Here is a 19,509-nt window from a genome sequence, read left to right on the forward strand (position 1 = left end):
TCCAGTATAGGCTGTTTTTCACCTACCACCCCAATCGGATGATTGCAGCGGTAACAAACTGGCTGGTGGATGGAGCCCTGCTGTGGATGATCTACCTGTGGCAGCCCGAATTGTATGGCACTCATCTTTTGGGACCTGGACAAAGACAATGCATTAAGAGACATGGTGTGCTGAAGGGAAGACCTTTGTCCCAGCTTTGCTGTGGAGCTGTTTGATCACATGGGCTCAATGGAAATACAACTGCTTGTGAGTAACCTACAGCTTTTGCCGGTCCCACACCAGCCCAGACATACCCAACTTATATGGCCCCAACACAGTCATGGTGGTGGTCGATCGATTCTCAGATTCTTGCCATTTCTTTCCCCAACAGCTCTGGCTTTGTGGGACCGTACCGGATCATTGGGCAGGTGAACCCGATAGCATAAAGACTTGAGCTCCCTGCACATTCGCTACAAACTCCCACTTTCCATGTGGCCCTCCTCAGGACTGTGACCTCTTGTCCAATGTTGTTTGACATCCCACTTTAAGGTCAGCTGCTGAGCCAGGAGATCGAGGGGGAACCAGTGTATTTAGTCTGATGCCTTCTAGACTCTCGTCGCTGACAGAACTGCCTCCAGTAGCTCCTTGACTAGGAGGGTCGTGGACCGGAGTAGATGGGTCTGGGCCGTAACATCTATGACATAATCACATAATCATTCTCCATGTATACTGATGACCTAATAAAATGTATAATAATTGAAATGTTAGTAGCGGTACTAGGATATAGTGTTAGTAAGTGATATATCTATTTGGAACAAGCAACATAGGTAAGAAGCTAATAATCTGACTAACTAAGAAGACCAGTAGACCTAAACCAAGAACATTAGATGATTCCTCTGTTAAATCTTAATTTGTGACAGGTACTTCTATAATGAGGGTTCATTGACAGCATGAATTTCTTTCCATATTATGTTTTGCCAGCAGAGAATTACAACCAATGAATATGGATCGTGGTATGGAAATGGAAAAAGGTCATGTGGTCTGATGATTCCAGATTTACCTTGTTCCAGTGAGATCGATCCTTTGGCCCATGGCACATTTGTCCACCAATTTTCATGTAAATCAGGCAGGCAGTTTGGCTGCACACACACAAAGAAAGAACGAGAGAGAGAGAGAGAGATACAGTCTGAAAAACTGCATCAAAATACCTTGTCATATTTAAGAAAACAAAAGAAATTAGGAATGAAAGTGGTGCCTAAATCCTTCTCCGTGATGGTACACTAATGGTGCCCGGCTCACAGTGTGTTGGATATGAGACGGATGGTTATTAAACTGCAGGGATGAAGGCTGTGGTTACCAGAACACACTGTGATGCCATATCTAATTAGGCTCTCAAACATTGGCTGCTAAAAGATAACCATAAACACCTGAGCCACATCATGAACCCTTGAGCCGGTGCGCTAAATGAAGTCATTGTTGTCCTCATGAGGGCTCAATGTCACCGGCCTATCAATAATAATTCCAGTAATTTTACTGTGGATTATCACAAATCTGTGTTGTCCCATCTCACGTAATATTCACTTTGAGGTGACTGTCATCACACCAGGCTAAAATGTTGCACACCTACAATACTCATTATGATTTGAGGAGTTAATTACAGTCCCTGACAAAAGTCTTGTCGCTTAACTATTTTGTAGAAACACCTGCTATTAACCTGACTTTAAATGAATCAATTGGTGTTAGAAATAGCTCATATAAAAAGCCCTACCAAATTATGTTTAAAATGCATTGAAATGAATTAGTTTCAATGAAAAAAGATTTATAATTTAATCAAGACAGAAAGGTCTTTGGCAAGACAAATGTTTTGAACAAATTTACTGCAAATATAAAAATATGTCGGCAACAGTGGTGCTGTGAGATCCAAATTTAATTTTTTGAATGACTTCCGTGACCTTGAAGGACTGCATCCATGGGGTTTGGCAAGGATTCATACAATTTATTGATGTCATCAGGAATAGCAAAGAAAGCAGTCTTGCATGCCTTCCAGAGTTCATCAATATTCTTTGGATTTGTCTTCCCTGCTTCTTCTTTAATCCTACCCCACACATGCTCAATGATGTTCATGTCTGGTGACTGGACTGGCCAATCCTTGAGCATCTTGGTCTTTTTCGCCTTGAGCAACTTTGATGTGGAGATGGAAGTATGTGATGGAGCACCATCCTGCTGCAGAATTTGGCCTCTTTATGGTTGGGAATATAAAAGGTAGATAAGATTTCTTGGTATTTCAAACTATTGATGTTACCTTCCACCCTGCAGATCTGTCGCACACCCCCACACTGGATGTAACCCCAGACCATGATTTTTCCGCCACTAAACTTCACTGTTTTCTGGGTGAATCCATACGCGTACTTCAACAGAAGATTCATCTGAAAAATCCACCTTCTGCCACTTTTCCAGCATCCATCCTTTTAGCGGGATGTGTGTACGGTTTTTCAATTGTCTTTTGTTTAGTGCTGGCTTCTGGGCACTGATTTGGAGGCCATTTCGAGACAGAATCTGACAAACTGTTCCGGTTGACACAGGACTTCAGGTGACCAGGTCTCGTGGAGCTCTGCTGCAGTGGAAAATGGGCTGGTCTTGGATTTTTGAGCCAACAAACAGACCTCTTGAGCAGTTGTCTTGCGGGGTCTGCCTGACCTGGGCTTGTCAAACACCTCTTTTTTTTATCCTCTGTACTTGATGCTGAGACACATTGAAGGCCACATCAGCAGTTGATCTGGTCTTCAGCTTCTTGATAATTAACACTTTAGTCTCAGGGTGAATCTTAGGCATGTTTGCAGAGGTCTAGTTGCAGTTGATGTGAAGGTCTAGTGAACTGGGGTTCTTTTATACACACCTGAGACCTTATTGGACTCAATGGGCTTTACCAAGCTTTGAATATTAGAATACTTTGGACAGTTTCATTTTGCACTGAAACATTATTACAAAAGCTGTTAATAAATAAAATGAGCCATTTCTTGTAAAAAAAATATTGATTAAAAATATATTTCAGTGGCACTTGAGTTCAAATCGTACATAAGCGACAAGAGTTTTGTCAGGAACTGTATATTGTTATTAGGGTTCATTTCAGCTTTAAAGGCTTAGTCATAAAAATCAGATCATCTATTCCTTTATTACACCTGTAAGCAAACATAAACCCTAAACGCTTCAGCATTTTGCTCTATAAATGCCTCCTCTTCATTATTTGGTCAATACATTTTATCAGCACATTTACTATACACACACATGCAATTGATGTCTGGACAGTGGGTCCTAGAGCTCATAAAAGCATCTATTGAACAGCTGGCTGAAGGTTGACAGGGTTTTTCTTCAAAGATTTTATTGTCATTTTTAGAAACAGGAATAACGATTGTGCTGTTCCAGTTTGTAAATCTTTACCAAGCCACTGTACTGTTTGGTTTCATAGAACACAGGGATGACAAACTGCTCTGGAATAACGACTGAAAAACCCATCATGATGCATGATATGTTGGAGACATATAAGTCATCAGTTGCCTGTGTGCACTGTGTACTCATATTATTTATATATATAAACAGGGACAAGAATTTGTAGATGTGATAAACATAAGCTTTTAGCAGGAATAGAATATTCACATGCTGTTGAGAGACACAATCAGGTCAGTTTATACGTCATAACTGGTATCTAAATACAGATTGCACAGTTCATTTTGCATTAAAAGTAAAACACCTCTTCCCCCTTTTTTGTCTCAAAAAACCAGGCAACCCAATTTAGCTAAATTTCAAACATAAAAAAAAAATGTGTGATATACCTGTCGGAGCACATTAGCTGATTGTTTTGTTTACCCCACTGTATGGTTTGCCAAAATTAATCTTGGCAAGCCAGAGACATACATATATATGTTTGTGTGTGTTGGGTGCAAAAGAGAAAACACAGAGGATGTCAGGATGCTCCTTAATAAATGCCAAATAATGAGTCCAAAGCTATTAAACTCTATTGCTCTTCTGAGTTAACTTTCAGAGAAACTGTGCCCTTTAACTAAGCTCTGTTCAATTTAATTATATCCTGGGCAATTATTTAAAAGTTTCAAAGTCTCAACCAGTCAATTAAGTAACTGCTTGACAAACAGTTTTGTACTTTCAGAGATTCCACAAGAAGCCACTGGCAGTTCTCCTGGGTGACGTATGTCCAGGGTCGTGTCTTCAGAGAACAAGTTTCCCCAAAACAGATAATTGGCCACAGAGGATTTATCTGGTCAGACGTAAATACTATAAAAGTCAAAGGAAAAGTCATTCAAGCTTAATAAAGAGGTATTTCTGTAGGAAGAACTTTGGGCACAGGCCAGATGAAAAGGGAAAAATTTTGTGGAAGAGCTAGCATAACTCTGAGATCTATTAGTAACCACACCATCTATTAGTAACAGAACTGCTGAAAGAGTTAAGTCTGGGATGGCTTATGTGTTGAAAGTGAGAGTGAAGTTATTGTCATTGTGAAACACTGCAACACAGCACATGGTGCTTTTAACAATGACTTTAACAATGACCATGGTGCTTTGCTCAGTGGCACCTTGGCGGATCAGTATTCAAACCAGCAACCTTCTGATTACGGGGCCTCTTCCTTAATCGCTAGGCCATCACTGTAGGACAAATGGACAGGTTTAGGTATCTGAGAGACCTTCTGCGACTCCCTGGGCTTTGGAGATGGCAACCACCAGGGGCTGCGCCAACTCGGGACAGAAAACAATTAATGCAGCAAGTGGGTCAACGTCATACAATGATTTCATGGCATGGCTGGTCGGTACCGTCTTCTGTACCTTACTAAAGATAGTAGAGGGGAGGAAGCTGTATGGGCACTGTGACCCAGCCCTGAGGCCCGGTCAAAGTGGCAGCCAATGGTTTAGAAGGCAGTGGACCAGATTTATCTCAGCATGGAGAAGGGAGGAGGATGGGACTACACCCTGAAGGCAGAGGAGGGAGGATCCAATGGCCCCAGGAAGCAAGGTAGCCTCTGCCTTCCTGGGTTCCACCATTCTGCACACGGGCAATGGAGGAAGGGGAGGAGGGCTCCAAAGACACCCTGGCCGGCCTCACAAATGTTGGTGGACGAGGAATGCTTTGTGCCTAAACTTCAGCTGGCACTTCTTTCACCACCTTATGAGTGCCGGAAACCTTGGTGGTCACAGGTCACTGTGTGGTGCGGTGTGTTTGCATTGAATTGTCTCCTCTGTTTCTTGTTACCTTCTCCTTCATCCATCCCAATCCAGTGCTTTGCATCATCCATTGTGTGAGAGTTACATATACAAACCACACACAGTAGTGTATTAAGAATCATAAATATACATATATACACGCGCACACACACACATACACACACATACATATATAATGAGCCGTCACAGAACTATAAAAGCAACACACAGGAAATGAATGCAAAAAAGACACTATGCATTGATTGTTGAATGAAAACAATCCCTGATTGTTTTCATTTATTGTTAAATAATTTTTTTCACTACCTTCTCTGTGCAGTGTGATACCTTGTGTGTTGCACTTTGGAAAACCCTTTGAACGTTTTGTCAAACCGCGTTTTACAGACCATTCCAACACCACATGTAATGATACAGGTCGTCAGCATCCCGCGTTCATTCTGATTCTCCTGCATGCAACAAGCAGGCAGAGAGACCGGAGTAACAAAAGCAAATCATTAATGATAAGATCATCAGAAGATATTGGGAAGACGTCTATTTTAATCAGTTCCAGGAGAAAGGCTTCTGTTGGAGGGATTTGTGGACCATGCCAATGTAAACAAATCTCCTATTTTTCTCCTATTATTATCTTTTAAATATTTAAAAGATAAATAGTGAGAGAGGAGAACTGAAGAAAATTTATGTTTCTTTACAGTCAAAAGAAATCTGGAGATGCACCCTTGACTGGACCCGTTTTATACAGTACGGCTCATTAGGAGCTGCTGACGGCGCAGGGCGCTAGATGAACATTAGCTTCACAGCTCATAACACGGAACTGCAGTCTTCAGGCAATTTGAATGTTCATCTTTATACTCCAGGGAGCTTTTAAAACCTGTTTTTTTTCCCGTGCCCACACTGCCAATCCTGCCAAACTGTCAGGACGGGAGGACACATGGCCGGAGTTCACTCACAGCGGATCAATTCACTTCAATTCTGGCTTAATTAAAGACAGAAATAAGTCAGTCGCGCATTGTGATTGCAATAAAGCTCTTCATATTAATGTATGCATCAGAAGCTGAGGCTTCTGCAAAAAGAAAAATCAAGACTGAAATGGGACTTTTTATATCCCTATCGCAGACGTATCCTGTCCTTCAAAGCAGTCTCAATGCTCAAAATTCATCCAGTGCCTGATGTCCAGATCCCCTTTTCAGGTCAAAGGTTTCAGTGTTGGTCATTTGGCCTTCAAGACCTATATTCAAAACCCTTTAACAGATTTAGAATATGGAGCTTGTTTGCTGGAAAAAGGATTTTTATATAAAGAATTACTTGCTAATCTGTGTCTTGATGAAGAAAAGCCGCCTACTGGACTTTTCTTGTTGGTGTGCATTTATTTGTGTCACTATTTGTGTTTTTAAAAATCAACATTTTAATGGGAAGAGCCCATGGCGATGATTGACAACTCTCATTATGTTTCAAAGAAAATCTTTGGTGGGATTTGTCACATTATCACATTATCCTGTCAGGTTCTGTACCTGACACCATAGAGTCTAGCCAGTCTTGCCTGAACTGAAGCAATCCAATGCACAATGTCTGTGGCGCCCAGAGGCCATTGGGTGCACACAGCTGCCGAGGTACCAGATTAAGGAGTTCTGAGTAATCCACAGCTGAGGACTCCTTTAAAAGCAGGGCAACAGCACCCAGTGGGTGCTGCTGCATTAACGTGGACTGTGACGGTACCTTTGAGTTTCAGTTCCTGGCCTTACGACACACGCTGCTGCATTGATGTGAAGAGACTGCCTTACCTTCTGTAAGATGGGAAGTCCCAGGTCCATGACATTCTGCAGATTGTAAAAGGGAAGTGACCGCAGCAGGACAACGCTGCTGCATTGATGTGAAGAGACTGCCTTACCTTCTGTTTGTGTTGTTCCCTGTTTTTGGCCCTCGTGCATTTTATGTATTCTCCTTAGTAAATCCTCATTTAGTTCCCAAATGCGTTTCCAGTGCTTCCTTTCCTCACTGACCCCCAGTCATGACAATGTCTTCACCAAGAAAATATATCTTCTCTAGGATCATATCCATGTGTTTTCTTTTTGCTCAATGTTTGTACACATAATATATCTGTTTCTTTGAATGTTGTGAAGCATCTGACAGCCGTTCCTTTATCCAAGATGAAAACAGCATGAATGTACCTGGAGAGAGTGCTGTGCAGTCCCTAGAATCTGTTCTGAGGATTTTTTTTTATTATATTGTGCCATTCATTTGCCATTTTATTTATTTATCCATTTACTTTTTTTTTTTTATAGATTTGCATATGGCTGAAGAGGGTTTTCAAAACTACACTCTCATTAATGCAAAAATCATTTAAAATAACACAGTAGAGGATCACATTGTACACACGGACAAGCAAATAAGAAAAGAGGAATGTTTTCTTTCTTTATTTTTCTTTAACGCCCTCCATTCACTGAATGATCATGGGTTTCTATTGCAAATGTTTTGTACTTACATTATACACAAAAATCCTGTTCAATCTGATGATGCTCAATCCTTTTATTCTTCCTCTCTTTCCCTCTCTCCCTCTATTTGAAGAGCAGGAAAAAAATACACACATTGTGAAGCGATAAGTCGGATTTCAACAAATACTATAAAAGAACTGTAACAGAATGGGTTTAATCAAAACCAACTGCCAACTTTTCTAGAAGCACGATCAACATGCACCCCTGCTGTTAGACTCACAGGAGACACATTTTGTAGGTGGAGTGTAATTCTTTCCAGAATAAGCCACGCGATACAGTCATGGCAACTTTGATAATGTCACACAGTGCCTGAACAATATGCATATGCTGTGCCAGATATATTTTTTGCTCTTGAAAAAAAAAAAAAAAACACATCTCTCCTCACTCTGACTCATTCCCTTGAACTGTTCTTTGCAGAGTGTATTTCCATTTCCATTGCGCCAGTGGTATACCACTGTATGTTTGGGGTTTAGGTTTTACAGCTAATATACACAGTAGATGTGGTGTAAATATTTATGAAATCTGTAGTCCATCATATCTTTTTATTCTTTCTTAAAAAAATATGTTATTTTTACACACACACACACATATATAATGAACTTAAGGGGAACCTCATTATTGAATTGGTTATTTTAACAAGCTGTATTCCTGTGGTCTGTCAAATTAATTTTTCCGAAAACATGGGGGAGTTGTGAGACTCTCCATGCACAAAAAGTTAACACACACTTAAAGAACATTAGATCAGGTTTTAGTTTTGTTTGCTGCTGGTTTGCTCTTAATGAACTGTCCAAAACTACACAAAACTCACAGGCAAACAACATTTAATTGGACCAATTAAAAGCCCTTGCCATCTGACTGCAGTCTCATCTCATTAAAGATGCGTCCTCATGTTAATAGTTAGGGTAGTTCTTGCACGAAGATATATCGCATGCGTTTAATTGAACTCCTACTGTATCTGGAATGAACATGTTGTCCGTTCTGCCACTGGTGTACAGATAAAGAGAACAGGTCCAGTGTAAATTATAAAGGTGGCCTTGGGACAGTGAGGGGGAGGCCAGGTCAGCTCCCTTTTGCTGGGTTTCAATGTTTTAAAGACAAGTAGGGGACACATGATTTCTGTTGCTGTTGCAGGTGTCAATCATGGGATAAATGTGTGCTTATTGGTGGCTGATGATGACAACCACTGCAGCAAAGTTCCAAGCTTGGATCAGAACATAGATTTAGCTCATTTTTCATGCTAAGGATCCACGTGCCTATTATTTAGTTGAATGCCTTGATTAAGTCACATAAGGAGAACAATATCAACTACATCTAGGTAATCTACTCATTTCATTGCTTTTCTTCGACACTTCTTGAAGAAACATGCATTAACCACACACAACTCATGTATAATTTGTTGGATGCAATTCCACTGTGTCGGAATGAAATATTTCCTGCTGGTCATACAGGAATCCTTCTACATGATTTGTATAAAACACTTTCATATTGCTTTCTTCACTTGCTGGAGTGTGAACTGTGAAGCCCTGGCCATCTGTTTCCAGCTCTCCATGTTGTGGTAGATGTGTAGAGCGATGCTCGAGGTGATAGACTACCTCCTGCATTGTTTCGTGTCACATAATGCAATATATGACACCTACAGTAAGCGTGTGATGCATGTTCTCGTTTGCCGTTGTGGCAGCATCTCCAACCATTTTGTCTTATGAGGTCATCCTGATCCCCGACAGAACATTATGCACATGTCAGATGAGATATTAATTCCCAGCATCTTCGGTATAAATGCCACTACACAGTACATGTGGCCCCTTACTTTGTCTACCTCATAAGTCAGTGTTTTTGTCACTTACACTATTTCACCCGGCACAATAGTAATATGTTGTTGTACTGCATAACTGTTGTTGTGTTTGTGTTATATATACAGTATATATAGGTGTGACTGTGTTATAAAAGAGCTCCCTTGGCCATCCCACATCCTCAAGGCACTGTGAAGCAAAGGAACAGAGGAGCAGCAGAATGCATGTCTCCCTGTGGTGTGTTTAATGTGCAACAATTTACACCTCCCGAAGCACTTAGGCTTCTTTGCCGTGACAAAACTATTTTCTATCATTGCCAAGATATTGCTGAGCGGCAACTAATTAAAGTTCCACCTTCGAGGCCATGTGAAGGTGCAACGGCTCAAAATATAATTCTGATGCAGGAAGGAAGCCAGCTCATTGAAAGAAAAGAAAAACAACTTTTTATTATGATTCAAAGGAAATATCTGCGTGGGATTTGAGTGATAGAGTCACATTATCCTGTCAGGTTCCATATCTGACACCATCGAGTCTAGCCAGAATCTCATTAAATTGGAATTCTGACCAATATTTGCAGAAACGAAAATAAATTACAATCTGATTCAGAACCCCGATGCTGTAATACATGAGAATGCTTGGTACTACACTTCAAGTCTTTGGATGGGGGGTGATAAACATGTTCCAGTGTTGCATGATATTCAAAGGTGAATTAGAGCCATTGCTCTTGGTAGATTGCTTGCCTGAATGCAGCTTGTTGTAAGGCAATCCCTCTTATGCATATTTTTCTTAACCCACTTATGCATGTCAAGGTCACTTGGGAAGTTGGAACCCATCCCAGCAATGGGATGACAAGGGGGCAGTCCATCACACACTTAGACACACAGCAACACACACACACACACACACACACACACACACAAACCATTCAGCTAACATGCATGTATTTGGACAGTGGGGGCAATCTGGCACTACCCAAATGTCAATTCATGAGAACTTTTATGTACATGAGGATTTTGCAGAGTCATGCTGTGTAGCATTTGTTCCAGTTTTTAATTATGTATTTGTTTAACTGTCTGTGTGTGTGTGTGTGTTGCTTGCGCATCTGTAAATAAATTTCATAAAGGACATCATTAAATAAACATTGTGCTGCAAGACTTTTTTGTCCGCCATCTAGGAGATGATTGCGATCATCATGCATAACTGCAGACGAGAAGTCTTTTCCCCCAGTATCTTAAGCAGTTGGCATCAGTGGCCCATTAGAGCGGCTCCTGCACAGTGTGAGCGCCAGATAATTTTGACTGATGAAAGAATGAAATGGCCTCCAACACACAGGCCCATGAGACGGGGTAATTAGGCCGTACTGCCATCCTGAGGGCAGTTAATTTTGATAACGGGAGTGCTTATTGACAAAATGTTAATCTCTGCATTATTCTCGGAATGGACCATCTAAGCTGCTCGAGCTTTACTGTGGGTTACCTTGTTACAAGTGGAAATGTTGTAAGCAGAATGACTGTTTTTGCAAAGGCCAGATAGCATATTTGCTAAAAATATAAATGTTTGCCGTTTGTCGTTCCTTATTCTGACTATGTAGTTTAATTCTAATTTCTAAGTTTCTCTTTTGTTCTTTATGTTATGATTACCAAGCAACATGTCAGCAAAATTAACAACATTTCTCTTGGCTCATAATGATGCTTTTTTTAAAATTAGAATGCCTTTTGTCTAAAGTTCATGGATTTCATGGATTGTATACCGACTGCACTGATATCCAGCTATGGCTTGTTATTTGTGCCAGTATGATTTTAAATGAATTAAAACATTTTTCAAACTGAATCAAAATTCCAATGAAAATGAACCAGCTTTTTTACGTCCCTAAAAAATCTAACGTGAATTTGCTTCTCCAAATTCAGTTTCAGTACGCGCAATTTAATCTCAGTTTATTGCGAAGCACAATCCAGGTCCTTGAGAAAAAGTAATGGAGCGCAGATTCCCAACAGAGACAGTTGGGAATTTTATGACAGTTCTGAAGGTTGCAGTAAAGTGGACTATGGGAGAAGCGTGTGGCAGCCGGTGTTACACAGCAACTGGTGAACTGGATAAATGGCAAATATGATAAAAAAAAAAGCAGCTGATCGTGTCCTTTGTGTATTAATGCTATTTGTGAAACAGTTCTTAACTGGGACTTCTTAGCTGCAGTTATGTTGGTGGAAATGTTGGTGTCTACTTGGGATTAGAGGCAGAATCTAAAATTCAGATTCAAATATACTCAATTTGAATGCTTATAACCGGCATTCTATAATGACAGGGAAAAACTGAGAACTGTTTTTACAACTCAGACAAACCGCTGAATTAATTAATAAGAATGAATCTGCATATTAATATTGCTGCATTTTCATTTTGACATTTGACATTTTATGGAAATATCGGGATTTTTGTCAGTGTTTTCTATAGCTATGTAATGTAAATTTTCAAAAGCTAAAACTTGGCCTGACCTGACACCCAGGACGTTAAAGGTCAGCTCAGGTCAACCAAGAAGCAGAAACAGAGTGGACACGTGTAACAATCAGTGAAACTACTTCTTAGAAATTGTAAATATTCATCATTCTGAGATATACAGCCCTTGACAGCTGTTTGATAAATTCTCAAGGTCAGGCGGCTTTAGGGAAGGAGGCTGCTTCAACTGCTGGCTCACGAAAATAAACAAGGCATCATTTTAATCAGCTTCTGACATACAAATGCTACCCATATAGCAGTGGGCTAATATATCTCAGGATACATGACACCACTGTAAAATTACAATCACCTTGACTTCTTCTGAAGATTAATTGGTCAGATATTTTTTTCTCAGAGGGATAGAGGAAATCTGGACAATGAGCCCAAGGACACAGAAGAGAGACTTTGTTATTGGGAAAAAAAAGTGGTAGACTACTTTGCTGTGGGTCATATAAGCAGGACCTCTTCACAATTGAATGCTGAGAGGAAGAAATCGTGTTTCACTGATGTGTTCTTGCAAGAATGGTATACAGTATTTTCAAACAAGTTAAACTCTATAGCAATTTAAATGACTGCTGAAGCCAAACAAGCCCCCTTGTTCTGCAGCTGGGACAATATAACGTGTCCACAGGTGAAGAAAAGTTCTCACAGTCACAGTAGGCCATGAACTGGTTTGTCTATGTGTGTCACTGCTACACAGTGGGTTTAGGTAAATTAAACACTGTTTTAGAGAAATAGAACATTGTTGTTATTATTAGCAAAAAGCTTTGACAGATGCTAAGCCACCTGATGACATGACAGTTTGTGTCTCTGGGTAATTTTTGGCTAATTGTGCTCTAATTAGCAGGTATGTTGGGAGAAGTGGTTTGACAGGGCTATTTAGGTTACTGCTGCGCGGTCCGTGGTCGGCAGTATTTGTGCCATGACCAATTATATTGGTTTCAGCCTCTAATTTCTCATGCTGAGGACATTGTCATAGCAATGAGAGCAAAGAACAACCCACTTACATGGATAAAGAAAATCATAATTAACTTCAGCATGATTGGCTGCATTTAGTTGGTCGTTAAAGTAATGAAAACACATACTAACATACTGGGGGCCCTATTTTCATGCCGCTGTTTTACGACATAGTACGTGGCTGCTAATATCACGTTTAGTCAGAATTAATTTTTTTCTAATATTGCTGTTTATGCAAATAAGAAAGTATGGCTTGCTTGTTATCTGTATCTTGGAAGAGAGGAACTAGCTACCCACCCATCCTCTTATTTATAGACAACATGGGATCATGGCCATTACCACACCAAACATTCAGATAGATTATAAGAGCATTAATTCAAGCATGGTGCATGCAACATTAACATGTCTTATGTAGTACTGTGAAAAATATCCCCCAGTCTCAAAATTCATTTGTTGTTCAACTGGCACATATACCAACCATATGGAAAAACCAATTTTATTCAAACTCAGAACGGTTTCTCAAATGGGCAATACTTTTCAGTATAGTTCCAAAACCAGAAATGTGTTAGGAAGTGTGATGGACCCTTGTGCAGGGACTCTCCCTGCTCTGCGCCAAAGGGCTTGAGACGAAGGCCAGACACAACAAATATATAAAAGAGAGAGAAAGAGCAGTGAATTTGTTTACCAAAATGATAGCGGCAGATAGGAAGGGAAGCTGATAACATATGACAATGAGATCTCTGTCTCAAAAAAAATCCATAGACTTTCAGAGACCGATCGACTTTCAAATGTTTCTTGCATGACTTGCATGCCAGTTAGAGTGTATGATGTTCTTTGTGAGGTATACCTAATACAAAAAAAAATTCTAAAAAGGCAAACTTATTTTCAGAAATGTCAGCTTTAAGCAGGTGACCACACCCTGATTATTTTGTTCCAAAGAGAAGGGGAGGGGTACTACTTTTGAACCAGCTCTATGCACAGTGCTATGTGTTAAGGATGGCGGTTCAATGCTAGTGTAAATTAAAAGGAAAACCATTCAATTGCTTTCTTGGCTCTTTGGTTATTCCAAACTCCTACACAGTTTTATCTCATTAATGCCAGACAATATTATGCCAAACAACATTATGACAAGGATTTTACAAATAAAAATTATGTTTTATGGTATAAATGTTATTAATGTGGCCACCAGAAAGCCAGAAAAAAAGCATTTTCACATGATTCTGACACATCAACCAGTTTTATGCCTTCCAGTCCTATAAAGTGCTCACGTCGCATTTGATTTCTCAAAAAATGAAGAGAAACTAAGTTTCAACATACAAATCAGCTCAGATCAGGTTATGATCAAACCACTGTTTTATGTCGTGATTAATGAACACAGTAACGTCTGCTGCCTACCTCAGCTCAAATGAGCCTGCAAGTTGCTGTGAGCTAAATTCACCAAGTGACATGTCATTATATCATCAGGCATCATTACCGTGATGGCCGCAACCAACAAACTGTCAGTGTCGGATCATTTGTCAACAACTAAAACACCGGCATCTATATTATTTCTGCCATCTATTGTCTTTTCCAGTAAGGGCACGCCATTATTGGGGGGGTGGCTTTAATTTAAAGCCCTTTCACACAATGGTGGAAGAGCAAAAGAGTGGTAAATACAGCGTATATTTATTTAGCATTCTACCAGACAGGTCTCAAAAGCATTATGTTTGCACTCTTTGTTCAGGGCTGTTGGGGGAAGCAGCAAACAGTGGCGGATATTGATTCTTAATCTCTCGCCATAACAATGCATGTGATGTTTTATTGTGTGTCAAAATAGTAACAAATAGTCTTTCATCACTGTCATATTTAAACAAAGCCCAGCTATTTTTGATGTGAAAAGCACAAACAGGTGCCTGCCTAGTGAGAACAAGCCATTTGTTCCCGGCCCGTTGGTGCCAGAGAAAAGAGGTTACCACAGTCCCAATCTCAATCAATTCCTCACACCGAAGAGGCATTGCGTTTCAGAGGAGAGAAATGAATGCAAAAGAAAAGAAGAAGAATTTAGAAAAGGGGTGGAGGGGGGGGGGTGACGGCACAAGAAAGAGGAAGAACGCGCTCATCTTCTGAGCGTAGTGAAGTGTGTTCGCACTTGTTCCACCTCTTTCCTCAGTTTGCTGGCAGCTGAATTGAACAACGCCATCTGGTGGCCTGTCACAGCTGCCTTTTGAAACATGGATAGTCACTCGCAACGTTCTTTCTGTGTGAGAACATTCAGCACCAGCCAGCATGAGTGGAATCATCAGTCCGAAGCCAGAAAAGAAGTTTAGTTACTTGTTAAAATTGAATCCATGGTCAGGATCATCATCCTTCCCACTTCAAACCTGCCTCAAAATGTGGAGGAGCAGAAAGTATGACCAGCCCTGGTCACTGTGTTCTTGTATGAAGCTTTAAAGGCAAATTTGATTAGATTGTGCCATAAATGGCATGTGCTCACACTTCTTCTGCCCTCGACAATCCCCCCAACCCCAAGTCTGTCATGGTTTCATGACCAAAGGGTTGTATACATAACCTGTAAAAATCCTGACATAAATGTTCCTATATTATGAACAGGATAAAGCACAGAGTTGAAGGAATCAACACTGTGGCCATGAAAAGCAGCCCCCATCACATGAAAACATGTTTGAAGTTAGGATTAAGGTAAGGATTTGGCGCTATGTGGTTACTGCAACCTGCTGTGCTATACCCTAGTTCATGGAGATCAAGGTGGCTAGTGCATGGTGTAAATAATTTATGTTATGTAAGCTATATGTGGATTTCCAATTCCTATAAATATATTTCATGATGGAGAGCCATCCTCAAATGCTTCATTCTGTGACTGTAATAACTGTCCATGTCAAAGAATGATTACACCACCTTTATGTCACCTTTGTATTGTGCCATGTCTTATCATAGTGGGGTCCTTGAAACATGGGTCATTTTAGAAACTAGTATTGCAAACGCACCTCGCACATTTCACCAATCAGGGTCACACGTCAATTGAATATTGCTGACTTTTTTTTTTTTTTCGTGGCTGGAAAAAAAATCATTACACTACTAGATGTATTAAAATATACAGTAAAACTAATAAAGAGACTAAGATACATTTAAGTGACCTTTTAGAATTGCAGCTACAGTAATAGAATGGAAATTCACAGCTGTCTTTAAAAATGCATGTAAACCAAATAGATATGAAATGTATTCTGGTTGATATCTGAAGAATACAGTGACCATAATCTAACTACATCCAGAGCGACTTACAATCAGTAGTTACAGTGATAGTCCCCCTGGAGACACTCAGGGTTAAGTGTCTTGCTCAGGGACGCAGTGATAGTAAGTGGGGATTGAGGCTCTTCTGGTGCATATGCTACTACGAACCTGCATAACATGACATAAAGTATGTTCACAGAGCTAAATGAAAAGGCTTCTATCTATCTGTTTTTGAAGGTCACATTTTTGTTGCAGACTTATTTCCTCAGTGTGATAAGTGCTTTGAAGTAGGAGGGCGCTGATCCATTGTTGGCTTTGTTGGTCATGACGTGTGCATGTGCAGGAAGCAACTTGGAAAGGTTCAGAGCATGTGCAGTAACTGTCTTGGTCCAATGGATATAAATAAGGCTTTAGTCTTAAGGGACTGAACAAGTGCATGAGTGTAGTGAGAGATGGATCAAAAGCATAAAAGATTATCGATATGGGGGGGATAAAGAAATGTGTCCACAGAATCACAGAAGGACAAATCAGAGAGATGTCCAGGGAGATCACAAGATCCTGAACTGGGGATGGATCAGCTGCCATTCACAGCAGTTTGGTCCTGCTAGGGTTGAGTTTCAGCTGTAGTCCAGGGTGAGATGTCTGCCAAACAGGCAGTGATCTGGGAGGAAATGTGAGCCAGAAGGAAGATAAGTTGAGTGTCATCAACACAGCAGCGATATGAGAAGAAATGTGACCATATGACCTCACCAGATGTAGTCCAGCTCAGCTAAATCTCCATTATCTAATCTTCGGCAGAGGAGCAGTTCTTACAAAACCATTACTACCTTCATGAATGCTTTTAAATTACAATTACATGTCATCCAACCATTTCACAGGTTTCTGGAATGCAATTAAAAATGTTTGTCTAAATGAATGCAGCACCACTTAATGTTTTTAATATACATATTGCAGAGCACAATCAATAGTCAAACCTCACATGCTGATTGTACCACTAAAGGTCTGTTTCGTTTAATCCTGATGCTCACATTATTTCTAGCAAGCAATCAAAGTTTAATGTTGCCTGCGGTATGCCCTGAAATCCTATTGATTAAAATCCACCTTTGGAGGTTTCATTATTGATAAAATGCAGAGGTGGAGCTGGAAAATTAAAAGTTTAACATGACTCGATCGCTCCTCAACCTTCAGCATGAGAGATCCACGAAAGGCAGCACTTCCTCTTTCCTGCGTCCTCCAGCTCAGGCTGGAAAGGATTTATTTACACTAATCAGGAGTGAGTCCAGTCCCCGGAAGACACAATCACAGAAAAAACAATATTGGTTCAAACAGAGGAAGGAGAGAAAAAATGGTTTCTTTGATTCTACACTCATGGTAGGTCCAGGACCTGGGTGTATGTTGCTCAGGCTCGATCTCAGGCCTCATGAGAGATTGTTTAATGTGACAGAAATATAACCTGCCTCGGTGTATTTGACACCCAGGACAGCATGCAGTCAGTCAGCTTAATTACCCAACAAGCCCTCGGTCCATTGCATTGAGAAAGGAACGGACATCTCGTGAGGTTTAAGAAGGCAAAATGAACCTCTGGGGAGGGTGCTGGGGGAGATATGCATGCAGTTTCTGATCTTGGCAGCTCTTTGCCCACCTGTTTGGAGCAAAGCGCATAATGTGGAAATGTGAGGACAAGCAGAAATCAATGGCTAACGAGCGCTGAACAGGAAAAATGCCATGCAAACTCAGAACGACTCTATTAATTGACACTGGCATTTAAGCTGATTCATGCAGTTAGCACTGCTTAATTGAAAATATTGACCAGCCATGGATGGTTCAGTGTCAGATGGAACAATCATAGATAAACAATTCAATGCACCCCCCCACCCCACCAAATAAATAAATAAATAAATAAATAAGATCATGTTTAGCACATGCAGCACTGCAGCATGAGGTGCAAGTGTGCATGTGTAAAGGATGTTTTACTGGCAACTAAAATGCTGGCATGGTGGAGAACAAAAAGACAACTCAAGATCAGGGTTATAGTAGCTAGTGGGAAAGACACTCGCCTATGAACCAGAAGACTCAGGTTCAAATCCCACCATTGTGTCCCTGAGCAAGACACTTTGTTCCAGGGGGGGCTGTCCATGTAACTACTGATTGTAAGTCGCTCTGGATAAGGGCATCTGATAAATGCAGTAAATGTAAATGTAACTCAAACAAAACCAACAGTGGCATAACCACAAAACTGCACTTTTGGAAAAAGCATATACAAGAAGCAAGTTATAGGCTTTCGCCACCTCAAAGACTGCACACAAATATCAACACTGTCACCCAGGGACTGGGTTAGTGTATCTGTAAGTATGTGAACATGTACATATATGAATTTAGGCAGTTTTTTTTTGTGATTTGGTGATTTAGAGCCTACCCTGGAATAGGAGCTAAATTTCCCTAAAGAGGTTTTTCTGTGACTACAATAATCGTTAGTTGCTGCTGTACAAGTGTGACAAAATTTGGCCACTGGTAGTTTTGAACACCTAGGACCTTGGTTATGTGGGACGTAATCAGCTATATTTGTAAAAATCCCACTGAAGGCCTTTTGGGATGCATATAAATGTGTGCATAAGCCTGCTTGCAAGTATATACATTTTGAAAGTTTTATGGTTGCCTGACACATACAAATTAAAACACGCTGGATGTTTGAAATATGGGCAAAAATAATGGCAAAATGAATTCTCCAGCAAGCATTAAAATGTTTCAGAGAATGAAAACAAAAACGGGAACAAATGAAAATTTAGCTTGAAGTATAATTGATTTAATCACCATCTCCATGAAGCTGGCCTGTGTTACCTGAAAACAATGAGTCACATATCGTTTTTGAAACATGCACGTAAGGACATGCTTTATGCCCATGTCCGTATACACATTTTATATGTTGAATTGTAGTTAGTACTCCATAAATTTAAGAAACACAGCATGGTACGTTTACATCCGCACCCTCATCCATACTATCAGTTTAGGATAATGTTGATTTAGTACCAATAAATAGGATTTCAGTTTTATCTTTGTTTAACTTAAGGAAATTTGAGTTACAGAATGAGTTACACTTAAATGATTAATAATTTTAGTTTTACTTGTTTGTAAATCATGATGGTATGCTAATTAACTGGTCCATTAAAAGGAATGTATAATTCACACAACTACTACTCTGGTTTAATCTTCTCAAACGAAGGTAATACACAGTCACTATTCTCCTTGTATAAGATTCTCTACCATCCTATCTGTACTCATCTGCATTCCGGAATGCAGATTTCTTCAAATTAAACAGTGATTAAAATGAAATCCTACTTATTGGTACTCATGACT

This window comes from Denticeps clupeoides, chromosome 6 (assembly GCF_900700375.1).
Source record: "Denticeps clupeoides chromosome 6, fDenClu1.1, whole genome shotgun sequence".
Taxonomy (NCBI): domain Eukaryota; kingdom Metazoa; phylum Chordata; class Actinopteri; order Clupeiformes; family Denticipitidae; genus Denticeps; species Denticeps clupeoides.